We start from the raw sequence: 21,407 nt of genomic DNA, 5'->3' as shown, positions 1-21,407 counted from the left end.
AGTCTATAGCATATGGATATAGGAGGGAAGCCTTATTCTAGTAACACTATGGACGCGACCCGTTTTGTGAAATTTTTACAAATGTTGTGATTTGTCATAGATGGTTTGATCCTGATCATTCGTGTAGTGGACATGCGAACGAGGGCATCCTATACAAAGAGTTTGTATAAGACTTGACCTCGAAGTGTTAATGTCTTGTCATATAACTCCGTTCATGACTAAGACTTCACTTCACTAGGATGACCATAGGTAACATGACCTCAATCCTGAGTGAGTTGGGAACTCCTTGTTGAGGTTGATGCCCTAAAGTCTTGTGTCCTGTAGTTTGTAAACAGTATGTACGAATGCTTGTGTTGTTAATATATGATATTTACTTCACATCTTGTATTTTTGCTCAATTAACTGTTTTATTTGTTTTACCACAAGCCAATAAACATAAAATCCCCAGTTATCTGTATGTGACTCGAGCATGTATGTGGTGACATACAAGTAGATCATGTCTTGAGTGATAATTAAAATGGTCTGTAGTATATGGATTTAAGAGGGAAACCTTATCCTGGTAACGCTACGGATGCAGCCCCTTTGTGGAATGGTCACAAGTATTGTGAATTGTCACAGATGGTCTGATCCCGATCATTCGTGTTGGGGACATCCGTGTGGGGGCGTTCTATACAAAGAGTTTGCATAAGAACTGACCACGAAGTGTTAATGTCTCGTTATATAACACCATTCATGACAGAGACTTCACTTCATTAGGATGACCATAGGTAACATGACCTCAATCCTGAGTGAGTTGGGAACTCCTACCATTAAGGGCGGTCATTTGATTTGTATGAGTACAAGTGGCCAGTTTGCCGATTCAAACCTACCATTTTGGAGATTCGTCTGATTTGGGAGCTGGTAACTCAGCTACACAAGATGGAATTCACTCCTTCCTCGAGGCAGGGGTAAGTAAATAGATAGCTCACTTAAGGGCTGATTTCGAGGCTTGAACGATGTGGCGTCACACACCTTCTCTTGGCCCAAGAGGTGTTCACACATAGTTGGACTATGTTGTATTGTTCATTAGAGGAATTAATGGTACTTAAGGAGTGAGATGTAACTATAGAGGCATAACGGTAATTTGGCCCAGTTGTACTTACGAGCATATGTGAAGGGTCATCGTACTCATATTTGGTTATATCCGATAGATACATAAATATATCTGTGGTAAGAAGAGTTCAGCTATTGGTCTTTAGTGGAATGCTTGACAGTTAACGGATGGTAGATCTCGTGGCTAAAGAGTTTAGTCAGTTATTCATAGACCGTTGGAGCTTCGAGCCACAGGTCCATTAGGTCCCCTGGGTAGCTTGGATAAAGTTGAGAACTAGTATTTGGGTTAATTTGAAATGTTCAAATTGACAAGAGGAAGTTCGATTATATATGATATAATTGGACTGGTTAATTATATATGATATAATTGGCTAAATACATGAGATACATTATTATGGAGGAAATTAGATATAAATATGATTTATATCAAGTAGAGGAGAAAATACTATAGTAGATATGTGATATTTAACTATAGGATAAAAATATAATATGATTATATTTATTATTAATTAATTGATTAATTATATGATAATTAATCCAATTTTCACATTCGGACGTGGGTTAGTGGGGAGCATCGGTTAATGTAACCGATGAATTAAAATGAAAAAGGTTTTCATTTTGATCGCACGTCAGTCAATCACCAAAAAGATTTTGAGAGCGCGCGTTGGTGAACATTCTAAGCGATCGCTTAAGAAAATCGAGAGACTATGTGATAGCTCTTCTCTGCCTAAACGATCGTCCACCTCGCGCTAAACGATCGCACACTGTCGCCTACACAATTAGATAGCTTCTCTAAACGATCTTATAGTATGCTGATTTTACTAAACGATCGTGTACCTTTTCCTAAACGATCGTTCAGTAAATCCTACACGATCATGTAGCTCCTCCTAAACGATAAGCATTTCTGCTATGCGATAGTGACTTTCTTCCCTCCCACTTGCTTATCGCCTACACGATTCGTGTTTCCTCTTTCCTCTACCAAATTCACCAAATACCACCCTTTGGGTTTTCACGCAACATTCGTGTTTGCGGTCGTTCGTGCTGCTGTTGACGTTGTTGTTGGGCGTTGGTAGATCACGTGGAGGGTTTTTGCTACTTGGAGTTTCGAAGTGTGAAAAACGTCTTCAACTGGTATGGAACTCTTTTCCTTGTTGTTTATATTATTCTTGGCATGCTGATAATTAAGTTTGTTTGCATAACTGTTTGTGTTGAATGTATAATATGTATTTCGGTCACTGTGAGATTAGAGTGATCCGAACACGCTCAAGAAACTCTTCGATATGAGATCCTTCACTCCTGGCATTGAGGGCGATCCTTTGATTTGCATGGGTGCGAGTGGCCAGAACGCCGACTCAAACCTACCATTTTGGGGATTCGTCTAATTTGGGAGCTGGGAACTCAACTTCACAAGTAGAGTTCACTCCTTCCCCAAAGTAGGGGTAAGTAGATAGATTGCTCTCTTAAGGGCTGATCTCGGGGCTTGAACGATGTGGCGTCATGCATCTTCTCATGGCCCAAGAGGTGTTCAAACATAGTAAGACTATGTTGTATTGTTCATTAGAGGGATTAGTGGTACTTAAGGAGGAAGATGTAATTACATGGGCAAAATGGTAAATTGGCCTGCTGTAATTACGAGCATTTGTGAAGGGTTATCATAATGATGACTGGTTATATCTAATGGACATAGAAATATATCTATGGCAAGAAGAGTTCAACTGTCGGTCTTTAGTGGAATGTCTGGCAGTTAACGGATGGTGGATATCGTGACCAAAGAGTTTAGTCAGCTATTCACGCACTGTTGGAGCTTCGAGCTATAAGTCTATAAAGTCCCCTTGGTAGCTTGGATACAAGTTGAGAATCGGTTTTTGGGTCAGTTTGAAATGTTCAAATTGACAAGAGGAAATTCGATTATATATGATATAGTTGAACGAGTTAATTAAATATGATTAATTAACTTTATGTATGAAATACATTAATTTGGAGGAAATTAGATATAAATATGATTTATATCTAGTAGAGAAAAAATATTATAATTAATATTTGATATTAATTTATATGTTATGAATATGATAAGATCACATTCATTGAACGGTTATAAAGGAAATGGGACGGTGACTCTTCTGTTCAAAATAACGGATGAGTGCATTATAAATAGCTGACGGTGTGCAAGAGTCATAGGCGTGTGGACATTGTGAAAAAGATAGTATCGTCGTTTAGAAAATTAGTGTCTATAGGATAGTGACTATACGATCGCTTACATATACGATATTGCTAAGAGATTGCTTACCGATTACAGCATCGCGCGCTATTAACGATCATTTATTTTTTCCTAAGCGATCGTTTAGCTCCCGATATTTACTAAATGATCATATAGACGATCGCTTAGTTTTTCCTACACAATCATTTGGATGATCGCTTACCTTTTCCTACACGATCGTTTAGACGATCACTTACATTTTCCTACACGATCGTATACTTCACCTAAACGATCAAGCATCTTGTCTATGTGATAGACGACTTCATCTCCCACTTGCTTGATCGTTGTGTACGGACTCTCTTCTTCCTTCCCTCTACCAAATCCGAACAAAGCCCACACTTTGGATTATCACTCCAAGAATACCGAGGGCTCTGAGTGGTGTTGTCTTCTCCGTTTCCTTTTGTCCGAGTGGTGATTGTTCGAGGTAGACGGTTGAGTTTTAGACTTGCTGTGAAGGAAAAATCCTCATCTGGTATGATCTCTTGATCTCTTTAGCATTATGAATGCATATTAGTATGTTTTGAATGTATATGCGATAATTCTGTCACAATGAATTGGAAAGATCCGCTTCCGCTCGTAGGTACTCTTGAATAAGAGTTCCTTCACCACCAACCCTCACACTCCTTAGATCTCGCTCTCCCTTCTCCACCGCACCTTCATCCCTCTGCCTCAAGATCTATTTGTTCTTTCTTCTTCATCTCCTTCACCTCCTTCATCTTTCTTCTTCTTGTATGTAATTGAATTTGATAATAGATTTTGCTTGTGTTTAATTCACTAATTCTTAACATGAACTTGGTCTTTGCTTAGCATGAAAAGAGTACCTTCGAATAGAAACGAATCTTTCCAATTCATTGTGACAGAATTGCCGCATATACATTCAAACATACTTTCATAATGCTAAAGAGATCAAGAAATCATACCAGATGAAGATTTCTTCTTCACAGCGAGTCTGAAGCCCAACCATCTACCTCGAACAATCACCACTCGGACAGAAGGAAATGGAGAAAACAACACCACTCAGAGCCCTCAGTATTCTTGGAGTGAGAATCCAATGTGTGGGCTTTGTTCGGATTTGGTAGAGGGAAGGAGGAAGAGAGACTATACACAACGATCAAGCAAGTGGGAGATGCGGTCGTCTATCGCATAGACAAAGTGTTTGATTGTTTAGGTGAAGTATACGATTGTGTAGGAAAAGTAAGCGACCGTCTAAATGATCGTGTAGGAAAAGGTAAATGATCGTGTAGGAAAAGAGTGAGCGATTGTCCGAACGATCGCGTAGGAAAAACTAAGCGATCGTCTATACGATCGTTTAGATAATAGCACACGACGGTGTAATCGGTATGCGATCGCTTAGCAATATCGTATAATGCACTCATCCGTTATTTAGAACAGAAGAGGTGCCTTCCCATTTCCTTTATAACCGTCTAATGAATGTGATCTTATCATATTCATAACATATAATTAATATCATATATTAATTGTAATATTTTCCTCTACTAGATATAATTCATATTTATATCCAATTTCCTCTAAATTAATGTATCTCATACATAAAGTTAATTATATCATATTTAATTAACTCTTTCAATTATATCATATATAATCAAACTCCCTCTTGTCAATTTCAACATTTCAAATTGACCCAAAAACAAACTCTCAACTTGTATCCAAGCTACCAATGGGACTTTATGGACCTATGGCTCGAAGTTCCAATGGTACGTGAATAGCTAACTAAACTCTTTACTCATGACATCTACCATCCGTTAACTGCCAGACATTCCACTAAAGACCGACAGTTGAACTCCTCTTGCCATAGATATATTTTTATATCCATTGGATATAACCAATCATTAGTACGATGACCCTTCACAAATGCTCGTAATTACAGCAGGCCAATTTACCATTATACCTCTGTAAGTACATCTTCCTCCTTAAGTACCACGGATCCCTCTAATGAACAATACAACATAGTCCTACTTGTGTGAACACCTCTCGAGCCATGAGAAGGTGCATGGTGTCACAATCGCTCTTTCGAAAGCTTCTCTTAGCGATTGTGCGGCACTTGTTCCCGCTCACGAACAAGCCAGCCAACTCGAATACGGACTGCCGATGGCACACCGAGTGCCTCTTGCAACCTCCATCCCCGTTTTAGGGAAAACGGGTTTAGAGAAAAGGTTTTCGTAAGAAGATTTGTGAGTGTGAATAAAGAAAGAAAGATTGTAGTAGACTAGAAAGCAATAAGCAACAACAACGGCTTTATAGAGTACTACTCCGGGTATGAGGAAGTGATGGTTAGTCTTATCCCCATATAGTGCATTCTGAACAAAAAGCCAACTGGCGCCCTTGCATATGCAAAAGGGCGAGTGGTCACTTACAATGAAAATGTAAAGAAAGCAAGCTAACTAAGCTAATACAATACAGGATATGAAAGTATGCTAGAAGGGGGTTGGATTGGGCATGCGGCCATGGGCAATAGGCCTTGGACAAGCATGACCGTTACATTCTCCCCCATTTAATTGGTTGACGTCCCCGTCAACCGACCTTGTTCAAAACCTGCGATGCCTGGAGCTGCATTCTTCAAGTCTTCGGCCCGCTCCCAACTGATCTCTTCGTCGGGGAGATCCTTCCATTTCACTAAGAACTCTGTCAGTTCTCGTCTGGGTCTTCCAATACGGCGCGTACATTTATCCAGGATTTGTGCAACTTCTTTCTCAGCAGAACTCTTCATCGTGACCGGTGGGCGCCTTAGCATGTTTCGTTGTTCATCCTCGGGATCGGGATGATAGGGCTTCAGGATACTCACATGGATGACAGGATGAATCTTCATCCATGAGGGTAACTGAACCCTATATGAGGTTCTCTCGACCTTCTCAATTACCTCCACTGGACCTTCATATTTCTTTACTAGCCGTTGGTCTCTCTGGCCTCGGAAACGAAACTGTTCCGGTCGTAGCTTGATCAGGACCTTGTCCCCAGCTTGAAACTCAAGGGCCCTCCGCTTCTTATCAGCCCACTTCTTCATCCTCCTCGATGCTCTTTCTAGGTAGGCGCGAGCTATCTCAGAGGTTTTGCTCCACTCTTTAGTGAAGTTATGTGCCTGAGGACTTTTGCCTGCATAAGGGTGGTCCACCAAGTGTGGCATGAGTGGCTGTCTGCCGCACACCACTTTGAAGGGCGTTTTTCCAGTCGCGGAACTCTGCTGGCTATTGAAGCTGAACTGAGCCACATCTAACAACTGGACCCAGTTCTTCTGCCTAGCGTCGATAAAGTGACGCAGATATTCCTCGAGCATACTGTTGAAGCGTTCTGTCTGGCCGTCAGTTTGGGGATGATAGCTAGAGGAGATATTCGGTGATGATCCCAATATTTTGAACAATTCTGTCCAGAATGTCCCAGTGAATCTTTCGTCCCGATCGCTAACAATGCTCACGGGGACACCCCATAATTTCACGATGTGTTTGAAGAACAGCTGAGCAGTCATCACGGCTGTGCACATTTTCGGCGTTGGGACGAAAGTGGCATATTTCGAGAACCGGTCGATGATAACAAGGATCGATTCAAACTCTCCCACCTTGGGCAAATGGGTGATGAAGTCGAGAGATACACTCTCCCATGGTCTAGAGGGCACAGGTAAGGGTTCCAGCAGACCCGCTAATTTCGCCCTTTCGACCTTATCTTGTTGGCAGACAAGGCAAGTCTTGGTAAATTGCATGACATCGTCTCGAAGACTTGGCCAATAGTAGCCTTGCTTCAGAAGGGCATAAGTCCTCTGCCAACCATTATGTCCTGCCCACGGTGTGTCGTGACACTCCTTCATCAGCGACCTTCGTAACTCCCCGGATCTGGGGATGTAGAGGCGATTGCCTTTGGTGTATAGTAGATCATCTTCCACCCAGAACTGGCGTGTCTTCCCCTCTCTGGCCAACTGTAAGATGGCCTGCGCCGCTGTGTCATTTGTCAAGTGAGTTTTGACAGTTTCTCGTACTGTTGCACTCAACGTACTTGCTTGTAGGCGGGCGAACATGCACAGGGCCGCATGTTTGCTCTTTCGGCTAAGAGCATCAGCCGCTTGGTTGCTTTTCCCCGGTCTATGTTCGAATTGGAAGTCGAACTCCGCTAGACACTTCTGCCACCGTGCCTGTTTCGACGACAACTTCGGTTGGTTGAAGAAGTGACAAATGGAGTTGTTGTCGGTCTTGACCACGAACTTGGCCCCCAAGAGATACTGTCCGTCTCTTTCTCGGAGGCGGCATACCTCCGTTCGGCATCATTTAGTTTCCTACTCTCATACGCGATGGGGTGTTCATCTTGGAGGAGAACACCGCCCAACGCGAAGTCAAAAGCATCAGTCTCTACGTCAAATGGCTTGGTCACGTCGGCAATTCCGAGGACCGGCCCCTCAATCATCACTTTCTTTAAGCCCTTAAAGGCGGCTTGACATTCAGGAGTCCAGCTCCATTGGCTATCCTTCTTCAACAGTTCGGTTAATGGCCCTGTTCTTCTCGAGAATCCTTCTACGAACCGCCTATAGTAGTTGGCTAGTCCGAGGAAGGATCGTAGTCTGGTCATGGATGATGGTACCCTCCAGTCTCTAATCGCGGCCACCTTGCCCTCTTCCATACCAATCCGACCACACTCAATCACGTGGCCGAGGAAATTTATGCGCTCTTGGGCAAATGAGCACTTCTCTCTCTTTACATACAACTGATTTCTCCTCAGCTTTTCAAAGACTAGTTGGAGGTGATGTCGATGGTCCTCCAGCGAGGCACTATAGACCACAATGTCATCAAGATACACTACGGCGAATTTGTCGAGGTATTCATGAAACACTTGGTTCATTAAGGTACAGAACGTTGCTGGAGCATTGGTGAGGCCAAAGGGCATCACGAGGAATTCGAAGGCTTCATATCTCGTGACACAGGTCGTCTTAGGTTCGTCTCCTTCAGCAATTCGAACCTGATAATATCCAGACCGTAGGTCCAGCTTCGAGAAATACTTAGCACCGTTAAGCTGATCAAATAAGTCAGTAATGATAGGAAGGGGATATTTGTTGCGGACTGTGAGCTTATTCAAGGCCCGATAGTCGATGCACAACCGAAGGCTCCCATCCTTCTTCTTCTGGAACAGTACTGGGGCTCCGTAAGAAGCCTTCGCCGGTCTGATAAATCCTGCATCTAACAACTCGTCTAACTGTTTCTGAAGCTCAGCCAATTCTGGCGGGGCCATCCGATATGCATTCTTGGCAGGCGGCTTTGCCCCTGGCAACAACTCAATCTCATGGTCAATCCCCCTTCGTGGGGGTAAGGACTTGGGCAAGCTTTTCGGCATGACGTCCCGATACTCTTCCAAGACAAATAGAACGTCTTGGGGGATCTCCTCTTCAGTGGACTCAACTGATTCTATCGGGATGGCCATGAACGTGGGTTCGTCGTGGGTCAGGCCCCTCTTCAATTGGAGGGCTGAGATCATTCTCACCCCATTTGGCTGCTTGATACTGGCTTGGACTACGGTCGGTGTACATATGAAACAAGATAGGGGCGATTGTAATTGTTATGCTGTTGTGGCGGCCCCCGCCAGTTGTTTCCTGATCTCGGTTGGGATGATTTACGTTCCCCCCCTGTGTTCTTGTCTCCTCCCCCAGGTCTGGGAGGACTGGAACGGCTGTTTCTGTTTCCCCCATTTGAGGAAGTTGATTGCTTCCTCACATCTTGTGAGTTAGTGCTAAGGTCGTATAGCCGTTCAGCTGCCGCATAGGCAGAGGGGAGATCCTGTACTCTCTGTTCATATAGTTTTGATTTCGCCCACGGTTTCAGCCCCTCCACAAAGCAAAAGACCTTGTCTTTTTAGGACATATCTCGTATGTCCAACATGAGTTCTGCAAACTGTTTTACGTAGTCCCTGATGTTACCTGTTTGCTTTAGCTCTCGGAGTTTTCGTCGAGCCAAGATCTCGACATTTTCAGGGAAGAACTGCGAACGAAGTTCTTGTTTCAATCTATCCTAAGTATCAATAGTGCAGCGTCCTTTCTGTATGTCTGTAAATCGTGATCTCCACCACAGTTTCGCATCTTCAACTAGATGCATCGTTGCTATTGTGACTTTTGACTCTTCAGTCACTGTGTTCGTCGCCTTGAAGTATTGCTCAAGGTCGAAGATAAAATTTTCCAGGGCTTTCGCTTCTCGCACCCCACAGAAGGGTTTCGGTTCTGGGATTTTTATTCTGCTCACTGCCATTGCTCCCCCAGGTGGGGCTTGGTTCCCTACCGCTCGGATGGTGAGATTCACCCTAGCACTCACATCCGCTATCTCGGCTCTGACGACATCCAGGGCCGATCGAAAGTCTTCAGATAAATCGGTTACCATCTGAAGTATTGCTTTTTGGGAGCTGTCCAGCTCTTCGACACGCTCCTCTATGTGGGCAACAGAGCCCGAGGAGCTATCGCCTCGTTCAAAGCTGCCGGACCGTACTGTTTTGGTCTCGAGGGTCTCTACCCTCATCATCAATTCTCTGACGGGTAATCCGTCTAGGCGGCCTACCACCGCATCAATTCCATCGGCTTTCTCGGCAACTTCTTGTAGCCGAGTCTCAAGGAAACGGACATTATCTGGGACCTCTCTCAGGTAGAGCATTTTTTCTTCCATCTCTACCAATCTGTCCACATGGGACTTGTTCAGGTTCTTCGTCGCCGACATGATCACTGATCTTCCCTCTATAAGCCAACCTGGCTCTGATACCAACTGTCACAATCGCTCTTTCGGAAGCTTCTCTTAGCGATTGTGCGGCACTTGTTCCCGCTCACGAACAAGCCAGCCAACTCGAATACGGACTGCCGATGGCACACCGAGTGCCTCTTGCAACCTCCACCCCCGTTTTAGGGAAAACGGTTTTAGAAAACGGGTTTAGAGAAAAGGTTTTCGTAAGAAGATTTGTGAGTGTGAATAAAGAAAGAAAGATTGTAGTAGACTAGAAAGCAATAAGCAACAACAACGGCTTTATAGAGTACTACTCCGGGTATGAGGAAGTGATGGTTAGTCTTATCCTCATATAGTGCATTCTGAACAAAAAGCCAACTGGCGCCCTTGCATATGCAAAAGGGCGAGTGGTCACTTACAATGAAAATGTAAAGAAAGCAAGCTAACTAAGCTAATACAAAACAGGATATGAAAGTATGCTAGAAGGGGGTTGGATTGGGCATGCGGCCATGGGCAATAGGCCCTGGACAAGCATGACCGTTACACATGGCGCCACATCGTTCAAGCCCTTAAGGAAGCTATTTATTTACTTACCCCTGCCTCGGGGAATGAGTGAATTCCATCTTGTGTAGCTAAGTTCCCAGCTCCCAAATCAGACGAATCCCCAAAATGGTAGGTTTGAGTCAGCGTTCTGGCCACTCGCACCCATGCAAATCAAAGGACCGCCCTCAATGGTAGGAGTTCCCAACTCACTCAGGATTGAGATCATGTTACCTATGGTCATCCTAGTGAAATGAAGTCTCAGTTACGAACGGTGTTATATAATGAGACGTTAACACTTCGTGGTCAGGTCTTATACAAACTCTTTGAATAGGATGCCCCCGCTCTCATGTCCTGTACACAAATGATCAGGATCAGACCATCGGTGACAAGTCACAACACTTGTGACCATTCCACAATGCAGGCTGCATCCGTAGCGTTACCAGGATAAGGTTTCCCTCCTATATCCATATACTACAAACTATTTTGGTTATCACTCAATACATGATCCACTTGTATGTCACCATATACATGCTTAAGTTACATACAAATAACCATGGATATTAAGTTTATCGGTTTCTGGTAAAATGAAAAAATCTAAATGTTCAAAGTCAAGTAGTGAAGTAAATATCATTTATATTATACATCACAAGTGTTCGTACAAAGTTGTTTACAAACTACGGAACATGAGACTTTAGGGCACAAACCCCAACATTAAGTCTCACTGATCCTTTAATGAACAATTAGTTTTTGATCCAATCACTAAACCTAGTCCTTCTCAGGCCAATGAGAGGGTGGGGCACTTGTTCAAGACTCGGAGTTAGCACTTAAAGGAACAACCTTTCTACTATCCTTAAAAGCGGCCAGGAGTGAATTTCATCTTGCTTCTTATGTCCCCAGCTATCTACCCGGTCTTACTCCTAAAATGGGAGACTTATTGAGCCGGCGTTGTTGAGCCAACCCTCACCCATGCAAATCTAAGGATAATCCCAAATACACAGGAGTTCATAGTTAGCTCAGGATTAAGGTCAAGTTACCTAGGTCAGCACTTTGAAATAGTCAGTCTTAAATGGTAAACAATGTTACAAAGTAAGAGTGACGTAATTCTTGGTCCGATCTTATGAAAAATCATTGCATAGAATGCCCACACTTTTCATATCAATACATGAACGAATTAGGATCACTTCGTTTATAGCACTTTACTACAAATTGTAACAATTACAGTGGGCTGCATCCGATAATGTTACCAAAATAAGGTACCCAGCCTTATTCATATACTGTAGATCATTTTAGCTATTTACTGAACTTTATCCACTCTTATGTCTCCATATAAAGTTCATATATTCATATATTCATATAATAGCCATGGATCTTTAGTTTATTGGATTTAGACTTTACAAGTGCAATTCACATATTTAATAACAGTTTGATTGAATCAACGTCAATAAAATCTTTATTGATAATAAAATACATTTAACATTACAAATTGTGAGTTTTAGGACACATACAACCCAACAAAATTCCACTTGGACTAAAACTCCAGTGGATGATATACAAGGTTGAGTAATGAGAGAATAAATACAATAAACTAGGCATCAAATACCCAATACTTCTCCCACTTGCCCTAGTTCTATCTATTTCGCAGTCATAGTCCCACTAGGGGACCCACGAACACTTTAGCCAAGAGGGCCTTTGTAAATGGATCAACCAAGTTGTCTTCATAGGCAATCTGCGTGACAATCACGTCTCCTCAGTGTAATTACTCAGCTTCTATGGTGAAGTCAACAATACAACTTTGCTTGATACTCCTCCACACTATAGCTCTTCCATTCAGAGCGAATACTAACCTCGAAGTAGATTTCCCAGAATCTATATCGGTTTGAAAGTCAGAATCAGTGTATCCAGTAAGGATAAGATCCTTAGCACCATACACGAGCATATAGTTTCTTGTTTTCTGAAAATACTTGAGGATGTTTTTAACGGCAGTCCAATGATCATATCAGGATTGGACTGATATTTGCTAACAATTCCAACTACATAGCATATGCGGGGATGAGTACAGAACATGATATACATTAAACTCCCTACTACTGATGCATATAGAATTCGTTTCATAACCTTAACCTTTTGAGGTATCTTAGGACACTGTTTCTTAAACAGATGAATTACATGCCTGAAAGGCAACATACCTTTATGGGAATCTTGCAATTTATATCGAGACAACATCTTGTCTATATAAGATGTCTAAGACAAGGCTATCGTTCTGTTATTGCAGTTTCGAACAATTTGGATCCCAATGACATACCGTGCTTCTCCCAAATCCTACATTCAGAATTGCATGGCTAGCCATGTCTTAATGTCAGCAAGAAATTCTACTTCATTCCCAATGAGTATAATAACATCAACATAGAGAACTAAAAAGGCTACTTTATCCACATCACCATTGCTTGTTTAAAAGTCAATGGATCCTATAAGCCATCATCAGGTATGACGACCTGAGTTTCAGTTAAACCCATGTATCGGTCAGACTGTTGCAAAACCCTTCCACTATATCGAGGCATTCTCAACTCTTGAGAAAGATGTGAAGTACCAGTTCCATTAACAACTTCTGTTGAAGGACCTGCTCGATCAACAACTCTTGTTGATCTATCTGTAGTTTCTCTGGTTATCTCATTTAATACTAGCTTACTGCGAGGTTGATGATATGTGATCTTCCTCCAGGAATGTTGCATTTGTCGACATAAATACTTTATCATTATGATCATAAAAGAAACCACCTATTGTCTATTTGGGATAGCCTACAAATAGGTATACCTTTGTAGGATTGTATCAATTGCAGCGAAAGCACAAAGATCATCTAAGCATTCAAATTCACTAATTTTGGCAAAATATAAAGCATGCTTTTGCAGAAAAATGGGTTTCAAGAAATACCTCTTGTAGAACTTCTTCAAAACCCCTTCTCCAGCTGCAATCTTCTTCATATCTTGTTGTAGACCACCTCAAGATCTTTCCCACTATTCTCTTGGTGCTCTAGATTAAGTTGTGGGACTCAAAACAAGCTTGAATCAATGGATAAAGGAGAAAAGCTCATTGCAGCAACCTTTGTTGAAGAACCCTTCTTCAAATCGAATTTTCTCTCAAAATTCTGTAGATTGCATTCCCGGATTTCACTCCAATCTTCTCATTATATTGTAGATCAACATGCAAAGAGAAGAGCGGCATGAGTTGCAGCTCATGCTTGGAGAAGATAAAGCAAATATATTGCTTCATGTGTGAGCTAGTTCAAGTGTTTTAGTTTAAGTGTTTTAGTTTTTCAAATTTTCAATTTTATCCAAAAATCAAATTTTGATTTAAAAAATCTACTTGATTTTAAAAATGAAAAATTAATTAATTTAATAAATTAATTAATTAATAAATAAAACTTAATTAATATAATATCAAATATTAAATTAATTTTAACACATATCCATCTTTATATATTTAAATCATATTTAAATATATAAATTCTCCTATTCCGTTTAATTCTAATATTAAACATAATTATATCTCATATAATTACCAATTCCCTTAATTCTAATTTGAACATTTCAAATTAACTTATCACACTATTCTAGAGCTAGTCCATTACGAGCTAGTAGGGGGACCTCGCGGACCTACATATCATGGGCTCTAACGATCTGAGATTAATTGGCTAAACTCATTAGACTAAATTAATCTCTATTCGTTAACTAATGGGTCACTCCACTAAAGCCCATAGCTGCACTCCCCTCACTATAGATATATTATGTCCACATGATTTAACTATAATCAGCAAGTTGACCCTTCACAGATTGTTCGTAATAACGGCTGGGTCAAATATCTGTTCTTTCCCCAAGATTACGTCTTATTCCTCAAGTCCCTACTAGTCCTCTAATGAACAACTGGTTTGTGATCCAATCACCAAACCAAACTCTCTCAGCCCAAAGAGAGGGTGGGGCCCTTTGTTCAAGGCCTGGATTCCGTACTTGAGAGAACGACCTTTCTCCTATCCCTAAACCGGATAGGTGTGAACTCCTTACTGCACCCTATGTCCCTAGCTATCTATCTGGTTTTACCCTGAAATGGGAGTATTATTGAGCCGGCACTGTTAAGCCAACCCTCAATATGTAAATCTAAGGGCAATCTCGAATAAACAAGAGTTCATAGTTAGCTCAGGATTAAGATCGAGTTACCTAAGTCATCTAGGTGAAATAGTCAGTCTTAAATAGTAAACAGTATTATAAAGTAAGAGTGACTTATTTCTTGGTCTTGATCTTATGCAAACTAATTGCATAGGATTCCCCCACTCCTCATGTCATAACATGTACGAATTAGGATCACATCGTATGTAGCACTTTACAACTCTTTGTAACAACTACAGAGTAGGCAGGATCCGATGGTATTAGTAGAATAAGGTACCCAACCTCATTCATGTACCATAAATCATTTTGACTATTTACTCGAACCCGATCCACTCTTATATCTCCACATAAAGTTCAAGTACTCATAAATAGTCCTGCGTCTTAGTTTATTGGATTTAGACTTTCATACAATTTATGAGATCAATAACAAGTATATTGATAATAGAAAATGTTTATCATTTTACAAACTGCGAGTTTTAGGACATAAAACCCAATACTTTGAACGACGTTCCAAATTTTTTGGATTTTGCACCAACACATGTGCTGGGCATCCATAAATCTTGAAGTGACGTAACTACCTTCACGTCCTCTCCAAAACTCGTAAGGTGTTTTTGAAACACTTTTCGAGGGAACAATGTTCAATATATACACCGCAATTTCTACTACGTAACCCCAAAAGGAACTTGGCAACTGAGATAACTCATCATAGAACGAACCATGTCCAACAGGGTTCTATTTCTCCTTTTTGCAATACCATTTTGTTGAGGTGTGCCAGGTGCCGTGAGTTGTGACTGAATTTCGTGTTCTATCAAATAATCATGAAATTTTAAGCCCACATACTCATCATCTCGATCTGATTAAAGTGTTTTTAACCTTTTTACCTAATTAGTTCTTAACTTCTCCCTTTCCTTGAACTTTTCAAGTGTATTAGACTTATGATGTATTAGGTAAATGTAGCCATACCTTGAATAATCGTCGAAGAAGCTGATGAAATATTCATACCATTCTCTCGCTTTAACATTCATCGAACCATAAAGGTTTGAATATACCAGCTCTAAGGGTTCTTTGGCTCTAAGACCTTTTCTAGTAAAAGATCTTTTGGTCATCTTACCCTTAAGATAAGATTCACATGGCGGTAAAGAGCTATCTTCTAAATGGTTTTGAAGTCCATTTTAACCAATTTTTCGATCCTATTGAGATTAATGTGACTTAGTTTTAGGTGCCAAAGATAGGCATTTAGAGAAATTATCTTTTTCTTATGATGAGTTTCAGCTTTTTAAACATCTCTATATTCAAAACGGCTTTTACCTCAGTCAGTTTTAACACGTATAAGTTATTCTCTAGATTTGCAGAACATACTATATTACTTTTTGAGATAATGAACAATTCATTATATTCAAAAGAAACTTTGTAATTTTGTTCTTGCAAACACAAGTTAGAAATTAACTTCATTTTCATAAAAAAAATGTAATAGACATTTTCAAGAAAAATGTCTCTATCTCCAATAAATAACTTTATATCTCCCACTGCTTTAGCCGAAACAACCTCCTCGGTCCCTAACTTAAAGGTTTCTTCGCCTTCTGTAAGTTATCTCCAAGAACTAGTTTCCTGAGCAAAAGTAATGATATGATTAGCAGCTCTTGAACTTTTCAAGTGTATTAGACTTATGATGTATTAGGTAAATGTAGCCATACCTTGAATAATCGTCGAAGAAGCTGATGAAATATTCATACCATTCTCTCGCTTTAACATTCATCGAACCATAAAGGTTTGAATATACCAGCTCTAAGGGTTCTTTGGCTCTAAGACCTTTTCTAGTAAAAGATCTTTTGGTCATCTTACCCTTAAGATAAGATTCACATGGCGGTAAAGAGCTATCTTCTAAATGGTTTTGAAGTCCATTTTAACCAATTTTTCGATCCTATTGAGATTAATGTGACTTAGTTTTAGGTGCCAAAGATAGGCATTTAGAGAAATTATCTTTTTCTTATGATGAGTTTCAGCTTTTTAAACATCTCTATATTCAAAACGGCTTTTACCTCAGTCAGTTTTAACACGTATAAGTTATTCTCTAGATTTGCAGAACATACTATATTACTTTTTGAGATAATGAACAATTCATTATATTCAAAAGAAACTTTGTAATTTTGTTCTTGCAAACACAAGTTAGAAATTAACTTCATTTTCATAAAAAAAATGTAATAGACATTTTCAAGAAAAATGTCTCTATCTCCAATAAATAACTTTATATCTCCCACTGCTTTAGCCGAAACAACCTCCTCGGTCCCTAACTTAAAGGTTTCTTCGCCTTCTGTAAGTTATCTCCAAGAACTAGTTTCCTGAGCAAAAGTAATGATATGATTAGCAGCTCTTGAATCTATTATCCAGGTTAACTTATCATTTTCCACCAAGCACGTCTCAATGACAAATAAATCATATTTACTTTGTTGTGCTTTATAGTAAGTAGCAGAATTGAGAGATAGAGGACATTACTCTGTTAAAACATAGTCTAAATCATCAACTGCTAACATATTCGATTTCCATGTTGATTTACCGTTAAAAGTATCGGAAGCGAGTAAATTTGAAGAATTCAATATGCTAAAATTATAAACAAATTCTAATTTGTGAATTGCTTCTAAACCCAATCGAATTTAGCAAAGTAACAATGTATCCAAATTTCATTATTTTATTTGCAACAATACTATAGTGAGTCAGAATAAGTGCTACCGAGGGGCAGCCAAATAATCATTCATTAAAGCAAGACATTCTTGACTAAATACTATCTCTAGAATAACTCATATTCTGATAGTCATTTAGCTACCGTTTCCATTCAAGAACTTACTAACACTTAGTAATTCTGTAAGTGTAACCCTCAATTTTTAGATCTCAGAGATTAACGGCCTCAACGATGCTGCCGAATTGGAGAGTCAAAGTTGGGAAACGACTTAAGAAATCATATCCATTTTTGGAGTTTGAGTTGTTCCGAATCCCATGTTACAACCCTCCGAGGAGATAACCATTGTTAAACGACTAGCAAGGGTCGCATAAAGCTAACTAATAGGTGCAACATAGGAATCTCACGGTCCAAACCAATGGAAGAGACCGTAGGACATGTTGACACACATCTTTCACCCACTTACTATGAACTACTACCCCATTCACCTTGATTTTGACCCATATGAACACTTTCCGAATGGAGGTCATTCCCAGTGTGACACGAAGCATTGTATGAATCTCACGGTGTGAACTTCCTAGGGACGTGAGAGTTGAAATCAATGTATCATATATTTGATTTTACAATGAACAACTTCCCTTTATTCACCTTGATATTGACTCATTGGTAAACACTTTCTGAATGGAGGTCACTCCTAGTGTGACACGAAGTGTTGCATGAACCTCATGGTGTGAATTCTTTAGAGACATGAGAATTAAAATCAAAACCTTGTGTATTTGATTTTACTGTGAACAACTTCTCTTGTTCACCTTAATCTCAATTCATGCAAACACTTTTCGAATGGAGATCACTCCTAGGGTGACATGAAGTGTCGGTGAATCTCGGTGTGAAATCTTAGGAATGTGAGAGCTAAAAATAACCTATCGTATATGTTATTAATCTCCCACTAAATTCTTTTAACAACATATCATATACGTTATTAAATTCCCACTGAAGCATTCTAACAACATATCGTATATGTTATTAAACTCCCACTAGAGTGTTCTACTTGTTTTTGGGTAATTCTTTACTTAGGAATGTTTCAGCTAATTAAACAACCTAAGTCTAGGTGCTTATCCAAGTATAACGCTTATAATTGGATTTAACCTACAAGGTCTAAGTGAAAAAATCAATTTTAACACCTCATACCGCTCACATGTGCTCATAAAACTAGTTAACAACGCTCAATTATTCGGCCATAATCCCAGGTAGGAGGTGTTCCGTAGATTGTCAACTTAAGTACCCCAGCCTTAGGCAGAATTATTTACCAGTTGAGTTTGTAACTGTATTTTACAAGATGTCGACCTATTTTAACTATTAAAATAGGTGGTTAACCTACGTGAGCATGCTTTTATCGCTGTTATGGATTTTAATGTTTAATCCAATTTTACAACAACTTATAAAATAATAGACATACATTATACCCATAACATGCTTTTATACAACAATTATATAAACATCCATTCCATGCATCAATATAACAACTTATATCAAAAGCCATGGAATCCTACACATGCATACTATAGATTATGATGCTTATAATATACTTGTAATGCATGCTATATGCTTATCCTATGGTGAGATTTTAAATCTACATGGCATACAATATGCACATAATAGATAAATTATTTAATTCATACATTTACAACGCATAATTAAATAAACACACTAAAATGGACCGATTTTAGCATCCTAAGCTAGCTAAAAGCTATACTTATTACAATAATAAGAAGAAAGCAGCCTCGAACCGCCTCCAAACACTTCGAACCAACTCGAACCGGCCTTGAAAAACCAGAAAAACAGCAAAAAGGGACCAAAACCGGTTAAAACTGGGCAAACCAGCTTGAACCGGACCGGTCGAGTCACCACCAGGCGCGCGGGTCAGGAACGGATCGGGTCGACAAGTCGGCTGAACGCTGACGCGTGGCAAAAGGGGGGGTGCTGGGCGCTTGGCTTCAACACGGGCTGACGAAAGCCGGGTGGGCCGCGAGCGTTTGGGCCGTCAACGCAGAGCTAGGCCTGGAGCAATGAATGGGGCTGAAGAATCAATGAACGGGTCGGGTCTGGAACGGGCAAACCAGCTTGAAGCGGACCGGTCCAGACCATCTGGACCGGTTGAGTCGCCACCAGGCGTGCGGGTCAGGAACGGATCGGGTCGACAGGTGGCTGGAACGCTGACGCGTGGCGAAAGCGGGGGCTGGCCCGCGGGCGTTTGGGCCGTCAACGCAGAGCTGGGCCTGGAGCAACGAATGGGGCTGGAGAACCAATGAACGGGTCGGGTCTGGGACAGCCTACACGTGTCAGCCATCCATCTCTCGGGTCAAACGCTTTCCGGGTCGGGTCGTGAACAGGGTCTGGGAGGCCAATTCGGGACTGTGAGCCAAATTTCACAAAAATTGGAGCTGCGCTCTTTGCTAAAACCGAGCAATTACAACCTAAATTCAACTTTAATGACTCTAATAAATTTACATACCCTTTTTCACACATTAAAACCCATAAAACACCGAGCAATTACAATAATTATTACAACCCAAGAAGAAAAACGAATGCCAAAACCGAAATTATCAATCTCAGCACACACAACATTCATCACATGAATCAATACCTATCATATGCATAAATTAACCAAAAATTGAGTACTTTAAGCATGCTCTGATACCAATTGATAGAACGAACATATGCGCAACAGAAGAAAAACGGATCTAAATTACTATAATTAGGTTAATTATAAAGATAAGCATGCAAGCAATAAAACAAGTAAAAGAGGAAAAGAATACCACCTTTGTAGTCTTTGAATCTTCTCCAAATCAGCTTCAATCTCCTCATGAACGGTTCGTAGACCACCATGAGAGTTTTTTCGACTATTCTCTAGCCTTAGAACGGGATGGTGGAATCTGGTGAGTGACTAATTTTGAGAGGAAAAAGCAAAGCTGTGAGAGAAAAAAGGATGCAATTATCACATAATCTCATCTAAACCCACTATGGCAAAGAATCTTCAAAAGCATTACATTTTAAAGACCATACATGCAAACATGCAACTTTGAGTTTGATGAGAACTTAACATTCAAAATTCCACCAAAATGTGGGATTTGGTGGGACAAGTGTTTTCAAATGAAGACAACACTTAGCCATGCAAAAGTTGGCATTTCCCACTCATAAATGTTGGATCTTTCCACTAACTTGGTCAAAGTTTGACTCTCAAAGTCTAAAGTCAATAAATTTGACTTTTTTACTTTAAAAAATAAAAAAATCAACCATTTGACTTCCATTGCATTTTTGACCTAGTCAACAATTTGACTTATAATGCAATTTTGACCAAATCCATTTAATTTCAAAATTAATTCTAATAATCAATTTTAAAAATTAAATTAATATTAATTAAATAATTTAATTTAATATTAAATCCAACACTTATGCTAATTTATATGAATCCTAATATCTCTTATTTTCTTTCTCTTTATGTTTAATTCACAATTAAACATTAGGTTAAATATATTGTATATATTTAACACTTTGCTCCAAAAACCAAATTTGAACACTTCAAATTTGTTCGTCACATTATTCTAAGGTTTAATCCGATATGAGTTAGTAGGGAGACCTCATGGACCTACAGATCATGGGCTCTAACTATCTGCGATCAACCGCCTAAACTCTGTAACCTAATTAACCACCATTCATTAACTTCCGGGTCATTCCACTAAAGCCCAGCAGTTCCACTCCCCTCACTGTAGATATATTATGTCCACTCGATATAACCATGATTAGTAAGTTAATCCTTCATAGGTTGTTCGTAATAACGACTGGGTCAAAAGCTGTTTTACCCCCGAGATTACATCTTGCCCCTTAAGTCCCACTGATCCTCTAATGAACAATTGATTTTTTGTCCAATCACTAACTGAGTCCTTCTCGAGCCAATGAGAAGGAGGGGCCCCTTATTCAAAACTCGGAGTCAG

This window comes from Benincasa hispida, chromosome 9 (assembly GCF_027475165.1).
Source record: "Benincasa hispida cultivar pf3 chromosome 9, pf3_genome.v1.1, whole genome shotgun sequence".
NCBI classification, from domain to species: Eukaryota; Viridiplantae; Streptophyta; class Magnoliopsida; order Cucurbitales; family Cucurbitaceae; genus Benincasa; species Benincasa hispida.
Note: the sequence above shows the minus strand (reverse complement) of the source record.